This window comes from Chanodichthys erythropterus, chromosome 16 (assembly GCF_024489055.1).
Source record: "Chanodichthys erythropterus isolate Z2021 chromosome 16, ASM2448905v1, whole genome shotgun sequence".
Lineage (NCBI taxonomy): Eukaryota > Metazoa > Chordata > Actinopteri > Cypriniformes > Xenocyprididae > Chanodichthys > Chanodichthys erythropterus.
This window is the reverse complement of record NC_090236.1, coordinates 27,664,715-27,683,335: the sequence shown is the minus strand read 5'-3', so window position 1 is coordinate 27,683,335 and position 18,621 is coordinate 27,664,715. Positions and strand designations below refer to the sequence as shown.

At 38.4% G+C, this 18,621-nt stretch overlaps 1 protein-coding gene across 2 annotated transcripts in view; it reads right to left on the bottom strand.

The window, feature by feature from the left end:
- Positions 1–18,302, bottom strand: part of ppp2r3a (protein phosphatase 2, regulatory subunit B'', alpha) — an 81,801-nt gene extending 63,499 nt beyond the window's left edge. Inside the window, exons 1-2 of one of the 2 annotated variants that reach the window (XM_067361990.1) lie at positions 18,119–18,302; positions 1,903–1,964 (exon numbers count right to left, since the gene is read on the bottom strand). The gene's annotated coding sequence lies outside the window, so the exon portion shown is untranslated. Of the gene's footprint in view, positions 1–1,902; positions 1,965–17,946; positions 18,005–18,118 lie in introns of those variants that run through there. The other variant, XM_067361991.1, reaches the window with a different exon arrangement.
- Between the last annotated feature and the right edge of the window lie 319 nt (positions 18,303–18,621).

Sequence of the window (18,621 nt, the reverse complement as noted above, 5' to 3'; positions counted from 1 at the left end):
CTATATGATCAACAAAAGTGTCCCTACCCAACAAGAAAATTTAGCATTGCTGCAAACCTAAGTCTAAAGCAGTGTGAGGAACACAACTTCACATCTGGTTTATCAAAGCCACCAGCCATAAATTATGACAAATGATTCACATATTGCAATAAAATAATGCCATTAAAGGCACAATATGTAAGATTTTTGGATTAAAATATCCAAAAACCACTAGAACAATGTTATTTATTTTGTTGACTTGTGTACTTTCACTATCCCAAATGTTAGCAAGAATGTTTAAATCCTGAGAAATAAGCAATTTTAACCAGGACACGGACATGGCGTCGCCTATCAATGACATCATACCCGCGTTACCCTCGGTTTCCGTTTTTATTTTTAAACACCAAAGACGCTTTAATGTATTATGCGTTTTATTAGACAGGTGAGCAACTGTTTGGATCGATACATTCATTGACAGTAACGTTAATAATTTCATCCATGAACATGATTTCTGCCCGAGTCGAGTCCCGGCTGAAGACGTGAAGACAACACCTCCCATGATTCAGAGAAATCAAGGCATCATGAAGTTACGCCTTTGTTTTGAATAAGCGACCTCTAGCAGCGAAAATTTACATAATGTGCCCTTAAAACTTTTCCTAGCCTGATAATTATGTCATTACCTGACATTCACTCTTTTGATGAGACTCATTTGACCAGGGATTAACTGATGATTATGGACTTCCACAGCGTAAAAATAAAAACAGTTATAGAGAGATGAAATTTAAAATAGTCACATTGTGAGATGCAATGGTATTTTTTATACTCTGAAGCTTTTGTAGACAAAAGCAGAGGAAATGGAGTGTGTGATAAATCATAAAAAATTAAAGTAGAATCTGCCTGATATTGCAGGATATGAAAGCCAGTAAGAGGATCCTTTCGCTTAAATACTTGCTGACCACATAATGAAGATTCCACACATCGACTGACTCATGCAAAAAATGCTGAGGAAAGATATTTCCACTTTGAATCACACATTTCAAATATATAAATAATAAAACATGTCAGCAGGCCTGAGGTCTTTCCTCATCATTACAAAAATGACAACACAGTCTGCCTATACATTCGATGTCTATCTATCCATCTTTATCTATCAATTTATAACTCTAACTCCATCCATCTGTATATATACACATGTTCAGAGGTAGTGTGCACAAATATCAGTCTGAATTTGATTTAGTTCTTTGTCTGGATCTTTTCTTTTAAAAGGGAACAACACTAAGAGGGAGTGGTGACAGTATTTTCTCATAAAGAGAAATAATCCAAAGAATAAAATGCTGGGAGGTTTCCTGGGTCAGTCTTACCTCACTCCTTAAGAATGTCCCATGAGACTGAGGCCAGATTGTGAGGTTGTTATACCGCCGCAGTAAGTGTGACTCATGTATGTTTCTGAGCAATGGTCTACACTAAAGTGGACCACGCAGAAGTTTCTACAAAGCTGCCTTAATTTACAGGTTATGGCTGCAATTCAACGTCTTCAAAGAATTTCTCTTTTCTTTTGACTGGAATACGCTTCCTGGAGCAAGAGCAATAGACTGTATCATTACTGCCATGTTTCAGTTTACTCAGTGGCATGTAAAAGGCCCCCTGTCAGAAATGTTACACTCACCAACTTATAAAACAGAAAAAAAAGAGGAAAAACTCAGTCCAAGCAGACACACAGGTGGTTAGTATAGTGCCTTTGGGGCTCAGTGGTTCAGAGGTAATAGCTACACTTTCTCCAGGCATTACGTTTGCAGAACTCCAGTAAAAAAAAAAAAAAGTACCACATACTTCTGAATTACATTAGGCAGGAAAACAAACAAGCACCATCTGTCAACAATCACATGGGTTTAGTTTTAGCTACCTGCTACTTGGATTCATTACCTGTTTATTTTGAGTCCAGCTCTTGCACAGCGCAGCTCATGCAGTCCAGAGAGGATTCATACCTGTGGAATAAAGAGCACAAAACTGAATAAGTTCAAAAGGTTTTTGTTAATGTTCAACCTAACATTGACATTTTCACAAGAGAAAGAAAGTCTTTTTTTTTTTTTAAATAAAAGACAGACATGCTGTGCACCACTTTCTACTCCCCTGACTGTCTGCTCCATTTTGGGAGAATAATCAAATGGTATATTTAAGACTTTGTGAAGACTACTTTTCCCTTGAAAATGACTAATTCAACCCACAATGCAGCGCTACATGACACCATGAAACAGCAAAGCGCACAAACCACTCTACTGCATTAGTCTTAGTCTTAAGTGAATCACTGGAACCAGTTTGCAATATAATCACTGGACTAGTGGCCTACTTAACCCAGAAATTTTCTAACATCATGGAAAAACCATTTAAATGCGTTCCTGTGTTGGCGTTCCATTTAAATCTTTCAATCTGCCATCCTTTCCTATTCAGCAAATAATGAGATTCCAAACGGCTATGTAATTAAAAATCAATTTCAGATGCTATCAGCCGAGGAGCCGAAAACGTTGAGCAATGTTGGATTGGTTCAACTGCGGTTTTGCCGTGACCAGTTCCATCATTACACAGCTTCACTCGCTGTAACACTGAAGGATATATCACTTCACAAAATGATTCATCACATCATTACGACACACGTCACATGAAATCGCAATTGCTGATTCATTCTTTCTCCGAACCCAGACTGGGTGGATGTGTTTATAAAAATAGGCTAAAAAGAAATAATCAGTGGTGTTTGGAAGACCTCTTTCCATATTTCAGAACTCAACAGAGTGACATATAAGCACTTGCTTATGCCACACTGATATATTTAGCTGTTTGCGTATACTGACTTCTCAAACTTAGTAAGTTTCGATGTGAGTAAGTTTCAATGCACGTACATATGCAGAAACCACAAAGGCCACAGCTCGCTCCCTGAAACAATGCCACAAAAAGGGGAAAGAAAAAAGAAAAATCATGATTGAGTAGGTGCAAACTTCTGTGGACCAACCATGATATATTTTTCTTGTCAATTTTTCAGACTTCCATCTTTCCCTAAATGTTTAACAAAAGGAAATCAACAAAATGAAGATATTTTTGCATTGTGGCATTAATTTCATTCAAATTAAACACATTTCAACACAATTTTCATTAATATGTCCAGTAAAGTAAAAACAAAACAAATACATTGGTAATACATTGTTTATTTAAATCCACCTAAATTATGGCTGTAAAAGAATTTCAATTATTAATTATGATTACTTTAACATTTTCATTTTTTTTTACTTAATAGACATGAGAATTGAGTGGGTTTACATGTGCTTGTCATGAAAATGATGTCAACACTATGGTCTATTTTTATGATCTGAAAGTAGGCTTAAATCTTTTAAAGCAAAATATAATTTCTTTGATTTGAGGGTGAAATATAATCCCAACATGTTTTTGGCAGTTTTCATAAGATTCATCCAAATGTTTACTAAAGTTTGAGATAAACAATCTATCGGAGCAGCTACTGAACTTGTAACCTCAGAGAGGTTGGGGCTATTTCAGGTCTGTATTTTTGGAAACCTTCAGATGAGCTCAGTGTTGACCTGACCTCAAGGTAAAGATGCAAATATAACCCTTTCCCATTTTAAACACTGTGTGATAGGACCTAGTTTGGCAGATACATTTGATATAATAGCTAACAGTAACACTAGCAAACATAAATAAATAAAAATATCAAAACAACAAAGAAAAGCAAATGCTGAAGCAAATGCAGAGGTAATTTTTTCCAATGCCATGGATGACTCACACAGGTCAATGTCATCGTAACATTTAGAGACTCAATCAACTGTTATAATAAAATAATAAAAAAAAAAGGATTAAAAGTCCCAATCCTTTTTACACCCTTCAAAACAAGCTCTTACAGGAAAGTTCCTTTAACGTCCGGAAAGAATGGTTACAAAACAATTACAATTTACAGCCATTAGTGACCCACCCAGGGAGGAACCATATGACGACTGACTGTATCATTCATTTTAAAGACTGGGTGTGAATCCATAACAAACTCTGCATATTTAGATGTCTGAAGTGAAATAGGCCATTGGTTATTGCAGCATCAAACACAGAATAAGTCATGGACTATTTTTATATTGCATTTATATTGCATATTTTTAAGTTTGTCTGCACACTCTTTTTGACAAATGTATAGACCCATGATGTTTCAGTGATTTTTTTTTGCCCATGACCTTTCCAATCCTTTGTGATTACTGGATAAGGATTTTTCATTTTAGAGAGATTACTAACCTGGGCTGTTTTCTATTTGTACGTGAGGCACAATCTTTTGAATTAACATACTTAAAATGATGATATGTTGTGGTTTACAAACAGAACAAGGGCAGAAATTTACATGACTTTAAGATTTTACTCTTTTTCAATATATTTTAAATATATATGTATATATATTTATTTAAAAATTATATATATATATATATCTATAAATATATAAATGCAGAAATTCAGAGCACAGATGTTTTTCGAATCTCCTTTGTGTCTCACATAAGAATAATAAAGGGTTTAGAATGACAAAGAAAAATTATGAAAAAGCATTTTAAAATGTCTACTATAATGATACAATAGGTCAGCCTTACACACTTAAAGCTTCTTTTTATCTTTTTACTTATTCAAAACGTCAGGCTTCACATTACAAACCACAGTGAATTCAAGTTCTCCACCGTTACTTTGTTCTCCTCTCATCACATCCAAATCTCATCCTCAAACATTCAGCCAAAAGAATATCTCTGTTGTTTCATGCTGATTCTTTGGTGTAGGATGAAATGTAGAGAGAATACATACCTTGCCTTGTCAAATGATTGTGACAGGCGCTTGATGTATTTACCAAAGCCTTTCCGACCAAAGCTTCAACTGGGAATCTCCCAACTTAGAGTAACCCAACATCTTTACCTGGCTCTCAATTGTCCCCTATGCCCCTAGATGTGTTTCTATCTATTCATCTCTTCAATGCAGCTCCTCCATTCTGCTCCAGTTAGTCCACACCTGTGACGGGATGCAACATCTGTGCAATCAAACTTCCTCTACTCTTAACTAAAACATAAGCCTCCCAAAAAATCCCTCCCTACTGTGCCAAAACAAGACCTTTAGGGAGAGAGCAGAGAAAGAGTGAAGGAGGGGTGTTTGGAAGTACATTACCGTCCATGCTCTCTGCTCGTTTTGCCCATCCAGCTGCAAGAGCGTTTGTAGCCATGGAAACTACTTAAACGCAGCCTGAAGGAAGTGTGTCATTGTGTTTTAGTAATGCACCAGAATAAATAGGGTGAAAATAAGAACACAAGCAGCTAAATACTAATCAGTTTTGGCCACATGTAGCCCAAAGGTCTTTTGAATAATGCACTGTCATTTGCGCAAAAGCTCTAGGCTTTGATAGTGCAAGACATAAGGTAAAAAACACAGCCTTATATATGAAATCAGGCATGTTTTGCATACTTACTTTCCCCTCATCAACAGCCCAGCATTGATATTACAGTCATGTCTACATGTTGCAACCTTCGCTATGTTACAGTGTGTTCCTTACCCGGGACCCCACCCATAATCAGGGTGTTTTCCAAGGAACAATCATTAAGATCTTTCCAAAAAAGAAGCCTGAGCACAAAGTTTATTGCAGAGCAGACAAACAAAGTGCTCAATAGCCTCACAGTAATGAGGTTGTATTTTGCTTTTACATTTCAAGAAAATACGGCATTGACTTTCACAGGAAATGCATCAGCATTCAACAGCAGTCCTCTGGGTATAGCTGATCCCTGATGAATTTTATAAATAGCTGTTTTGGGCAAAAATGTGAACTTCTCTTCCAAATAAAGCTAGATATGCATCAGAAAAAGTAGCCATGAGGCCTTAAGCATAAAGTCTTTCTTCCTAAATGTAAATCTTAATAAACAAAATATACAAATTAAAAATTTGTAGGGCCCTATGAAATCCATTTTATTTTTTCCCAAATTCCGTTTTTTCCATTTTAATTTTTCTGCATTCCTTTTTTTTTTTTTTTTTTTTTTAACTCCATTTTAATTGTTAAATTAAATTTTAGTAATCAAAAGGCATGTGTAAAATAAAAAAATAATAATTTGTTTTTTCAGAAATTCTGTGTTGTGTATTTTAATTTTCTGGCAATCAAATGAAGACATAAAACGTTAATTTAATTTATCTTTTGATCATAAAACGGAAGAAATGATTTCTTAAAAATAGACTGAATAATTTATTATTACTTTTATTATTATTATTATTATTATTATTATTAGTGTTAGTATTATTACATTCTACTCTACAATATTTGTCACAATTTCTTCAAGTAAAACAGAACTTTTATTTTGACGTATTGCCGCCAAGACCTTAGAGTTTGTGTGATGATAGTTTCTCTCAATTGAAACAGTAAAACACTCATGAAAGGGACTCTCAGGGCGGCTCTGGACATGAAGTTCACGCATTCGTGTCCTCGTAACGGAAGAGGCTGAAAACACTGTGAGCGTCAACGTGCTTTGGTGTGTGTATGTTAAATGAGACACGCTGAACATGCAGGATTCATATTTAAATAGTCTTTTTGCAGTTTAATATTCACAGACACTAGTCTATATCGCAATTTGATTTAAGTCTACTGACCTACTTATTTATTCATCAAAAATTTGACAAATTCCTTGACATTCTGCGTTATGCAGTAAATTCCAATTTTATGTCTGGATTCTGTGATTTCGTCTGCATTTTCTGCATCACAGAAACCATAGGGCCCTACATTTTTAATGTTTAACCTGATTATTACTTTTCCATGACATTCCAGCTTCTGAGACCTGGAATGTCAGAGCTAGGCTACAAGTGCTTATTATTTTTCTCATTTCACCTGTCTATGTCGCTCTCCTATAAGGTCCACAGGGGTGTCATTACTGCTTGTACATGCACCGGAATTGTGTGTACCAGCCTGCAAGGCAGAACAGATAACAGCCACCCTGAGCTCCATATCTACGCCCACGGACCACCTTAGCACGACCTCAGTCTGAGAGCTAACATCCACACTTATTCAGCAATCAATAAACCACAGCTGACTAGAAGCCATCATGGTAAGACCCATCAGTGTCTGAGGAAGGTATAGCATTCATAAACAACATCAGCAGCCGACACGGCCCGCATTTATTGAGCATGATGAAAGTTTTCATGCTGGTTTCTGTCCTCTCACTTTCCCCTAGAGACAGATTTGATTTATGATCTCTGTTCCCCCCACAGAGCGATGGAGCCATTAGGGTGGAGAAAGAGCAAACGAATGCATGGAGAGCACTTTTCCACTGACATGATGAGGAGGGGCGACTATTACGACCCCTGTCCATTCCACAGCTGCTGGAAGGCTCTAAACAACAACACTTTCACATGTCTTCACCTCTTTCCAGGTGGGCCAATCACACTGTATGGAGATGGACAGAAACAAGTCAACAAGGTGACAGAAAAGGTCATATTCTGCAAAAGGAACAAACAATATCCCAGTGTTATTTTAGTATCATTGTATTACTAACAATGTTTTCTTAATGCTGACATAGTTTTTATACATTTTTATTTTAGTTGACTAAATGAATATGAGAAATGTTGCCTTGGCAACAAGCTGAAAAAAATAAGCTTCAGTTTGTGTATATTTCTTTTATTTCAAGTAAATAAAGGGTGTATTAGTTTTAGTTAACTAACAACCCTGCAATCTCCTGCATGTGCTAAATAGCTCAGTATTCACCGGTCATTGTGTTTTATTGTGGTGGTAACGCTTAGAAAGAAAATAAACAAGGAAGAGGGGCGGCACCAGCAACCCTCTGGTATTACTATTCCATATGCTCGCTGTTCACATGGACTCACCCCAGTGCAGGTTTTTCTATAATATAAAAAGAAAGAAACATTTAATGGCACTCTATCAGTTCTCAAAGTCATTGTAAAGTTCAAATATCCCAATTTAGCATCCGAACCACAACAAGATCGTGCCAGAGGAGAATGATTCCCACTGTTAGAGGCAACGCCTTCCATAAAACATTTAACACAGCCTTATGAATAAAAAACTACAAGGTTCTCTGCCATTCAAGTCGAGCAATAAGAGAAGCATGTTACTAAAGCCACACAATAGCTTTGTTCTCTTTCCATTTGCCCTCCTTCCTTTCTAATTTTCCTGTGGAACTCTTGGCAGCGCTCCTGGCACTGGAAGAATGTCTTTGCCTCCATGGCCGAGTGGAGCACACAAAAGGGCGCAGTGTTAGAGTGGCGGACAGCGATTGGCCGCTCGACACATGGACATTTACTCATCCCGCTGCATTCCACACGCTACAGGCCTGTTCAATGACACCAGAGCTGCCCCGAGGAAACACATCTCGCTGTGAGTGTGAAGGAGCTCAGGCGATGGGCTCCGCTCCAGAAATGTGCATAATGTAGCGTTTATGAGAAAGACCTGTCGCTGGGAACCCAGCAAACAGGCCAGAAGCCCTTGTTTGGTATTGTTTTAGAGCTACACCAGGCTGAGGATTAGATTACTGTGGAAGTCACTGAAAGGAATACATTGAAATACAAGTCATTGAAAGGAATTTCTGAGTTTAAAAGCATAGTTTTGTCATTTGCATCAAACACGAGTTCATGGCATGGCCTTGTGGAAATGGCCACCCACCACACAGTGCATCTTGATTGCAGCATGAGGGATAATTCAGTGCTGAAACTACACTGACCAAAAAGAGATCTCCACTGTCTGACTGACGATCGAGTAAATCTGTGCCATCTCTAGTGACAAGATAAGACATACTGATTCCATTGTCATAATTATCTATTCTGGCTGAGATTTCTGTGCAAACATGCATAATAGGTATATTCTAAAACCTAGTGAGCAGTCTTCTACCAACGTCCTATCGGAGATAGAACCTCATACGTGACCAGTTTAGAGCATTCTTAATGGGCAGCAACTCTTTATGTCACACAAATAATGCAATGCACAAGATACTTAACTAGTTAAAGGGATAGTTCACCCAAAAATGAAAAATCTGTGATCACTTGCAAACCTGTAAAATATGGTTAACCAAACAGATGATGGACACTATTGACTTCCAAAGTATGGAAAAAATACTATGCAAGTCAACGGGGTCTATCAACTGTTTGGTTTAACATTCTTCAAAATAACTTCTTTTCGTGTTCAGCAGAAGAAAGAAATTCATACAGGTTTAAATTTTCATTTCAGTTTTCAGAATTTTAATTTTTGGTTTAACTAACCCTTTAAGTCTGACGTCACATGTCACTGTTTCCAGGTCCAACATTCTTTCAGACACCAAAAGCAAACTTTACCATTTACCATTTTTAAGGTAATAAAAAAATATAGTTTTGGGAGTCTCCTACAACAGGTTTACAGGCATGCAAGGTCAAAAAACACTTTAGTTTTCTCATAATAATACATTTAATATAACCTAATTTCTCAAAGTTTCTTAAAGCTGCAGTCCGTAACTTTTTTTGGTTAAAAATAATCCAATATCAATTTTTGACTAGCCAGTGTTCAAAACTATCTCATTATCTTAGCTCGATTCACAACGGTAAGCTTGTAATAATGTTTTATAATAAGAGCGACATGGTGGATTTCCGCAGGAAATTTGAGCATGCAGCAGTTCCTCTGTGCGTCATTACGTCATGTCCGTAAACAGAAAGGAAGGAGTTCAGGCTAATCGGTTTTATCACATGAGGATGCAGCTGGTAGTGGATCATTTATAGCCTGTTCTCACAGCAGCTGAAATAATTAAACTTATCATTTTGACAGCGGATTGTAATCTAGAAAGATCCAAATGACAATCATCAGTGACAACTGGAGATTCACCAGTAGTCAAAAAGCAAAAGACTTTGGAGTGGATAAAGAAATTGAAATCTACAGGTAATGCTAATATACACATAGTCATAGTAATGCTGATGTTGTTAACATTAATGATTTTAGAACAAAGTATAACAGTAATAATAATTTGCACAGTGTGGCATGATCCGAGCTAAGCGATGGTTAGATTTAATCATCATTGGCAGAGCGATTTATTGTAGGCCCAATGCTTTTTTCCTCAGTTGGTCAGAACAAAAGTGTGAGAAATGTTACTTACTTGTTCAGATGATATTTTCCAGTGAAAATTCTTATATTGGTAATACTTTCAAGACGTAGAATCTGTGATTCTGAAATACAGTATCCACACCGCGCTGATGAGCTGTGCCGAAGCACAACGCACGTACAGATAACTGTTTCACATGACTGCAATTGCAGGTTTCAAACAAGAGATGGCGACAAAGAGGAAAAATCGCGGACTGCAGCTTTAAACGACTTGTTCGAAGCAGTTCGAAGATTCAGCCTCTATAAACCCATCCTTTCCGTGAGCCAACTCTGATTGGTAAGATGGCCCAGTCTGTTGTGATTGGTCTACCACAGGGATGGACAACTCCGGTCCTGGAGGGCCAGTGTCCAGCAGAGTTTAGCTCCAACCCTAATCAAACACACATGAACCAGCTAATCAAGGTCTTTAGGATTAGTAGAAAGTTATAGGCAAGTGAGTTTTTATCAGGGATGGAGATAAACTCTGCAGGACACTGGCCCTCCAGGACCGGAGTTGTCCATCCCTGCTACCATGTACAGAAAACAAAATGGCCATTGCCATCACTGAATTACAGCTCCGGAGGCTTATCAATTCTCAAGAGATTGTATACAATGTATGGACAGAAAAGACGGCATCAGTTTTGCCTTACCAATTCGAGCCCAAGGCAAATCCAAAGATGAAAAGTCTGAAGTAGTCAATCAAACAGTAACTCAGTCGCAAGCACGACTGGAACAGGATGTTTCTCAGTGGTAAGTGTCAACTTAGTTTGTGGTATGTTATTATACGTGATAGCACCGTCATTATTACAGGTTGTGATTCACAACATAAGATTGGGATTGTACTGCTGTGGTATCACTGAAAAAAAAAAAAATTTTAACCACTGATTCTAAACAGCCTCATCATTTGGAAGGGAAAAAAAATAACAAATTTTCTTTCACAGCATAGGACACAGTGTCTTCTCAACATGTTGTTAACCACAAGAAAAATCTACAGTGTTTGAGGGCACGCATTAGGGCAAATGTGTTACCCAGTGACTTGTATCCGTCACAGAAATGGGATTCGAATTACTGACGAGTGACGACTCATTTAGGTGGTTCAGAGTAGATTCTTTCTTTTGAGAGAAGCTCCGGGTAAAAATTTCCCCCTCAAAAAGACCCTGCTCATGAGATAGTATTTTATAAAAGTTCAGGAACATTTGGGGGGTGGGACTTGGGTGCTGAACATGCTGATTGGTTGATTTCGTGCAGCATTTCGATTGGTTGACTCCTCACAGCATTTTACTTCAACCAGCATATTTAAAAGTCTGTTGCAGTGTGTGCAGCAAGAGTTGTTTGCTATTCGAATCAACAAAAAGTACAACAGATGGACCGACAACAAGATTCAGGCTTTATTAAGTTTTTATATACGGTGGACGAAATCCAGTGGGAACTGGAAAGTCGTGCACAGTCCTACGTCACCGGGATAATTGGCCTAATCTTTACGGTACTTTAGAGTGTGATGGAAAGACAGATAGCAGCAGGTCTGGGGGGAAAATGTTCCTGGGACAAATTGTTCCAGGTAATTTCAGTGTAAACATGGCTTTAGCAGGTAAGTATGCAATTTATTTATTTTTTGCTTAGCTTGCCTCAGTGCATTCTGAGATTGCCATATATATTGATGAAGGATACATGCAATGCTGCTTTAAAATTTGGTCAAAAGTTATTTTAGGAGGCCTACTTTTGGCACAGCCTTCGCGTCAGGTGTGCGTCCATGATGCCTTGGTTTTGCAGCGGAGCTAAAATAATTAGATGTGTCAGCAACTTAATAACTAGCCAAAAGGTTCCCAAGAGACAGGAGCTTAGCCTTGTACTGATTTGTACATAACAGTAATCAAGCTAGTAATCTAGACAGACTGTCATTAGTCATAAAATTCTGCAGCACCAAATAGATGTCCATCATTCACCAGCTCAGATTATATCTATTACAGTTCATGAAAGCCTTCTCTCAGTATGACATACTCACCTCCTCATTAGCTGCATTTAAACCTGAGGCACGTGCTTTTGCATTTCAGGTTCCTCATGCCTTATGAGCATCCTGCATTACCTCAAAAGGCTCATGTGAATCACAGGAAAACCGCTCTCTACTTATAGATATTCGATGGGTTAGAACAGATAAGCAGTTACTATGGCAATGCCTGAGTTTTAAATAAGTTGCAGGGAGCAGTTTTCAGATTTTTCCCTCACCTGCCATGCAATCTGAATGCTTACAGTGAAAGTCTGCACTCACTTTCCAAACCACATCTGATTGAATAGATAAGGCCTGATATGAGTTATGAGCGGGAGTTTCCACATCCTGCAAAAGCAGCTGAGGAATGCGTGTGTGCCAAAAATCTTAAGTGAGTACATTCTAAATAAAAAAAGGTCATAATTAATTAATAGATTACATTGTTGTAACACAGCCTGACACTTGGATAATGCCACTGCAAGAGTCCAGGCAGGCAACAACAACAAAAAAAAACACTTATGGACTACTATGAAATGTTGTGTTTACTTCTGTATTATGTGGTTACTATCAGGGGTTACTTCACTGTTATCACACAATGTGTGTAATACATGATTCATTGACGATCACACTGAACTGTGCATTTTCTCAAGCAGGCCTTTCAGCCTCCCTTGCAGAGGCCAAAATGATGGAAAAACTCCAATCTAAACACTCTGCCCTCTGACCAACCAGTACACAAACTTAACCAGCATTTTCCCTCTTCTGCATGGCGCCACATGCATCTGTGAAAAGATATAAGTCTATAAAGAACTGTGGGAAAAGGACCTTGACCCTCAGAAACGCTCCCTCTACACCAGGGAATACATTCCCAAATCCCCGTCTGCCACGTTCTACCTACATTCCACACTACAAATTGCCAGATCTCAACTGAAACTGCAATAATGTTAGAGCTTTTCTAAGATCTGTTGTTATGGTTTCCGAAAGATTTTGATCATAACCCCACAATTCCACCGGGCATCACCAGAAAGCTGTCACATCTTATTCTGCAAGCCTCAGATCTCAAATAGCAGCGAGTTTGTGCCATACACACACTCGAGCCACGAGCCGCTAGTTTTATTCAGGGCACAGACAGCAGTGTTTTGTCTGTGCTGTATGGAAATAACAGCAAAAGGAGCAGGGCCTCACACAGCTAGAGCTTTTTTTGCATCTAAATTGAACTATATTCAGAATCAGAAGCCTTCTTGGGAAGCTGTCCCCCGAAGGAACACTTGTTTCCTGAATAATATCTCTAATGGCTGTGGCATGGAAAATCTTGTGCTCTGAATGAAAGTAAACAGGTGAAGAGGGCAAATGTAGAGTCTTGATAGAGACTTGACTACTTGCCTGAGGGTTTTCTTAATGCTGCACTTGAGATTGCGGTCAGTATCGATGTAAACCTTCTAGACTAGACGTGATCCATTTTTAATCTGCAAAAACAATGCTCATACAATGAGGGGTTTATGCTGAGAGAAGCTCACAGAAGGGACAAACCTGACACGGTGTCTTTTACTGACGCAAACATGATGCTTACAAAGCCATTTTGGTTTATAAACACAAGCTGTGTTGTAATCCTAACATGTCATTACAGATGTCATGCACAGAATGGAGTGGGTATGTGGTAGTTTAAGAGAGAGTTAGTAAAATATAATGAATGAGCAATACATGTCACCTGTTAACGTTGGAAAAATAATTCAAACAATGCATCTAAATATTATCCCATCCAAATATTGTTATTGTTTGGAAAAACAAAAAATTAAAAGGTTTAGCTACATCAAAAACAGACATGCAATCAACATCCAATTATTTCAGCCACTGCTGTATCTTTCATACTCTCCTTATGTGGTAAGAGCAGACTATGGCCCTGCTGGAAAAAGCCGTTAATGGGTCAGTACTAGGGATGCTCCGATCAGGATTTTGGCAGCCGATACCGAGTACCGATTTCTTGTCATGGTGATCAGCCGATACCGAGTACCGATTTCAATGCTTCACTGATTTGTAAGCTCTTTGATCACCTTTTCTCCAGATAAAAAAATACTATAGATGTTGCCTTTATTTTATTTTTGTTCCATTTTTATGGTAATGTATGTAATGCAACTATAGTTTTAACAATGCACTAAATCACAACAATTATTCATTATACAGTGAATATTTTAATATGCCTTTAAAATGGTGTTCCTGCACAGAAAAAAACAAACAAACAAAATGAAGCAGTCTTATGCAGCCCACAAGGTTTATTTAAAAATTGTACAATAGTAAAATGTTGATGACAAAATAAACATTTAATCTCCTAAAATGGAGAAGTCTGAATTAACTTAAACATTGTCCAATACCAGTCCTAGCAGGACAACATAACCAAGAAAAATACATTTAAAGTCCTAAAACAACAAATCGGATAAGTGTGATGCAGCTCATTAGGTTTACTTAAAAACTGTCCCATAGTAAAATGTTGAGGACAAAATAAACATTTAATCTCCTAAAATGGAGTAGTCTGAATTAACTTAAAAACTTTTCAGAATGTCTGTAATGGATGGCTGAGTGAGAGTCGTATTACTAGTTGTTACCGTTGCCTTTTTTGCAGTTGCCAGTTTTTCATATTCAGCATAAGTCTCGCGGTGGCTTGTTCTCAGGTGCCGAATCAGGTTCGTCGTATTGAACGTTTTGGACAATACTCCTCCACAAGAGATTTCTTCAGAACATACACGGCAAATCGCGAATTTTTCATTGTTTCTCGCAACGTCATAGAAATTCCACACAGGTGACGACATGTCTGCAGCGCTATGTTCCCGCGCGTCCTCACACTCACGCGCTGACGTCATCAAATTGCGATCGGTTCGTGAGATCGGCCAAGTTAGTGAGTACCGATCGAGTCATAAAATATGATTATCGGCCGATTCCGATCTCGGGCCGATCGATCGGAGCATCCCTAGTCAGTACAACCAAAAATGAAAAATTCAAGCCATCCTAGGTGTATATATGACTTTCTTCTTTGAGATGTACACAATTTGAGATGCATTTAAAAATATCCTGGCTCTTCCAAGCTTTATAATGGTATGGAACATGAACATCCATCATAAAAATAATCCATATGGCTCCAGGGGCTTAATAAAGGCCTTCTGGACTGGAGCGATGGGTTTTTGTACTTTATTAACTAAAAAACTAGCTTCCAGCAGATGACCTATGTATAATGTAGGATGTAGGAGTAGCATAAGCTTAGACGCCTCTTGCGATTTAAAGGTGCCGAAGAACATGTTTTCAAAAGATATAATATAAGTCTTGAGTGTCCCCTGAATGTGTCTGTGAAGTTTCAGCTCAAAATACCCCATAGTTTTTTTTATTAATTTTTTTAACTGCCTATCATTATAAATGCTCCGATTCAGGGTACGCGGCCCCTTTAAATCTCGTGCTCCACGCCCAAGAGCTCGCGCTTACCTTAAACACCATAAACAAAGTTCACACAGCTAATATAACCCTCAAAATGGATCTTTACAAAGTGTTCGTCAAGTAGCATGTCTAATCGCGTAAGTATAGTATTTATTTGGATGTTTACATTTGATTCTGAATGAGTTTGATAGTGCTTCGTGGCTAAAGCTAACATTACACACTGTTGGAGAGATTTATAAAGAATGAAGTTGTGTTTATGAATTATACAGACTGCCAGTGTTTAAAAAATAATAATAACGACAGTCTTGTCTCCGTGAATACAGTAATAAACGATGGTAACTAACCACATTTAACAGTACATTAGCAACATGCTAACGAAACATGTTTAGAAAGACAATTTACAAATATCACTAAAAATATCATGATATCATGGATCATGTCAGTTATTATTGCTCCATCTGCCATTTTTCGTTATTGTTCTTGCTTGCTTACCTAGTCTGATGATTCAGCTGTGCACAGATCCAGACGTTAATACTGGATATTCTGGATAAATACTAATATTTTTTTATATCGAAATATATCTCTGATTGTGTTCGTCTGAAAGAAGATAGTCATATACAACTAGGATGACTTGAGGGTGAGTAAATTATGGGATCATTTTCATTTTTGGGTGAACTATCCCATTAAGTTTGAGGGGTTCATGGAATGGTCAGTGCTGTTGGCTCATCCTGAGGATCTTCCAGGTGTGGCCTCCATGAAAGTCACTTAAATCCAGCTGTCATTTCCATATCCTACATAATGGGACAACCATTTACATCTACAGCATGCAAATGTATAATTGAGCGCTCCTTCAGTGACTGTTTACTTCTGAGGCGCACTGTGACCAAAGCTGTTGACATACAAAAAGACCTTCACAGATCTAACAGTCCTGACCTCCCTCTACTTAAAAATGTTGTCTAATTTAGCTCTTAAAGTGCATAAATGCAAATAGTAAACCCAGAAATAGACTGTACGGCCCAGCAAATGTTTCTAAAAATTACGAGGCTTTGCTCTACTAAAAACAAGAATAAGAGGAAGTAGACTGACTATGCAAGCAACATAATTGCATGCCTCGAAAATTGCTATGTGCAAGCCTTTGTGAGTACAATTCTGCATGCATGCCCAGCATGCACTGCAAAAGACTACTGATATATATATGCACACAGCCACACACACACACACATCACTTTAAATTGTATTTGTCTATCTACGAACAGCCTTGTGGGCTTGAGGACAGACCTCAGTGCAAGATGCAAGACCACACACATGTACTGTAGGAGGTGCCCAAAAAAAGCTTCATTGTAGAGGTCAGCGGTTCAGCTGTGGCCTTCATGTGGAGTTTAATGAGCTTCGGTCAATATAGCGAGCAGAGGCGGGGATGATGGGGTACAATGGGAAGAGCAGCAAACCACAGTTGACCAAAACCTCACCAATGCACTTCACTGTAGCTCATTGGCAGCCAACCAGGCCCGTGCAGTCTCGGAGCGGCTGGATGTGTGGAGACTGGAGAGGAATCGAATCAGGTGCCAAATGACTTCACTTTTGGGATGCCAGTAAGGAAGCCGATTTTCTGCATATTGTGCGGCTGAATAACTCGGTCTTGTGAGTGAGGAAAAAATATTGTGTTAGGACAACAGGCTGTGATTGACCCAGGACGATCAATTCCGGCACTTAGGAAGTGATTAATGCAAGGGAGCACATAGCTGTGATCCAAAGCTATTTTGGGCTAATTAGAAAGGAAACGATTCAGCCGTCTCAGTATCTGTCAAGTTATCAGGCTAGTGACAAAGAACAGAGCACAGCTCAAGGTTGCACTCGAGCAGGACAGGCATGCATTTAGTACAGGCGGGATGCCCAATTACACCCACAGCAGAGAGACCCCACCGGGATATTTATAAAGACAGCATGACAGAGATCTGATCTTTCCAAGATGCACACAACATAAGCACTGACCAGTTCCTACTGCTCAAGAATGAGTTAAACAGCACCTCAGCCTAAATAAGCATTTAAGTATGAACAGTCTAAAAGCAAAAACAAAAGCTTATCCACCTAGCAACAGCAAACTATAAAACCGTTCATAAACTGTAGCTTGAGGGAGAAACAAATGCAACATTTTCAGCTTACAGTTCTACATCTTCTAACTCTAAGAAATGCAACAAGGCGGAGAAATGTTCTCTCTTCCTGCTAAATTATTAACACATGAGTTAAATAAAAGTGACAGCCATTACATAATACAAAAGTGAACCTACAAACAACTAATTTAATGTGTCTGTTGAGTACAAACAAAAACAGGCGTGTACAGCAGTCAGTTTACTGCGCGCGTGAGTTTGATACACAGACGATGCGGTAAAATCACTCCACAATCACAACACATGTATGTATGAAACTCAAAACATTGTGGGATATCATCTCAAAAACAACATACCGTGACTTTCCTCAACGCCCAACTTCGATAGTAAAGTGTATTTGAACTTCAGTCCTTCCTTTGAAGTCACGGAGACATTTTATTTGACAACCACGCGTACTGTAACTTCTGCTTAAATGTACAGGCTAAGTATCGCGAGCGGTAAACGCTCAGTATATCAACAAACACCTACCGTTTCGCTCTGGGTTAAGGCTTGTCATCTGGGGTTTTAGGACAGTCCGATATCCAAAGAGATAGTTTCATGACTAGCGTGTCAACACACGGTTTTGTGGGGTAACAGCGTTCCGCCTTGCCGTTCAGACTCTGCGTGCTGACAACAGCCAGTGCAGAATGAGCAGAGCTACAGCGCGCGCGGACAGGGCAGTTCCTCACAGACACACTGGGGCGGGAATACATAAACGGTGACACTATAAACGCTTACCAAAAACAGGTTACCTAGGAACCGACCACAGACAGAACAACAGAACGATAGATAAAACGATAGAACGAAACGTCATAGATTTATTGATAATAAAATATTGATATTTTTTTTTTGTATTTTCTGATTTCAAATTTAGTACAATTAAATAATAGTTTTAATTTTTTGAATATATAATGCACTGCATGCATTATAAATTATATTATTTGCAGAAGCCAGGGGAGATTACTGTCTTGATCTGAATAGATTTCCTCAGT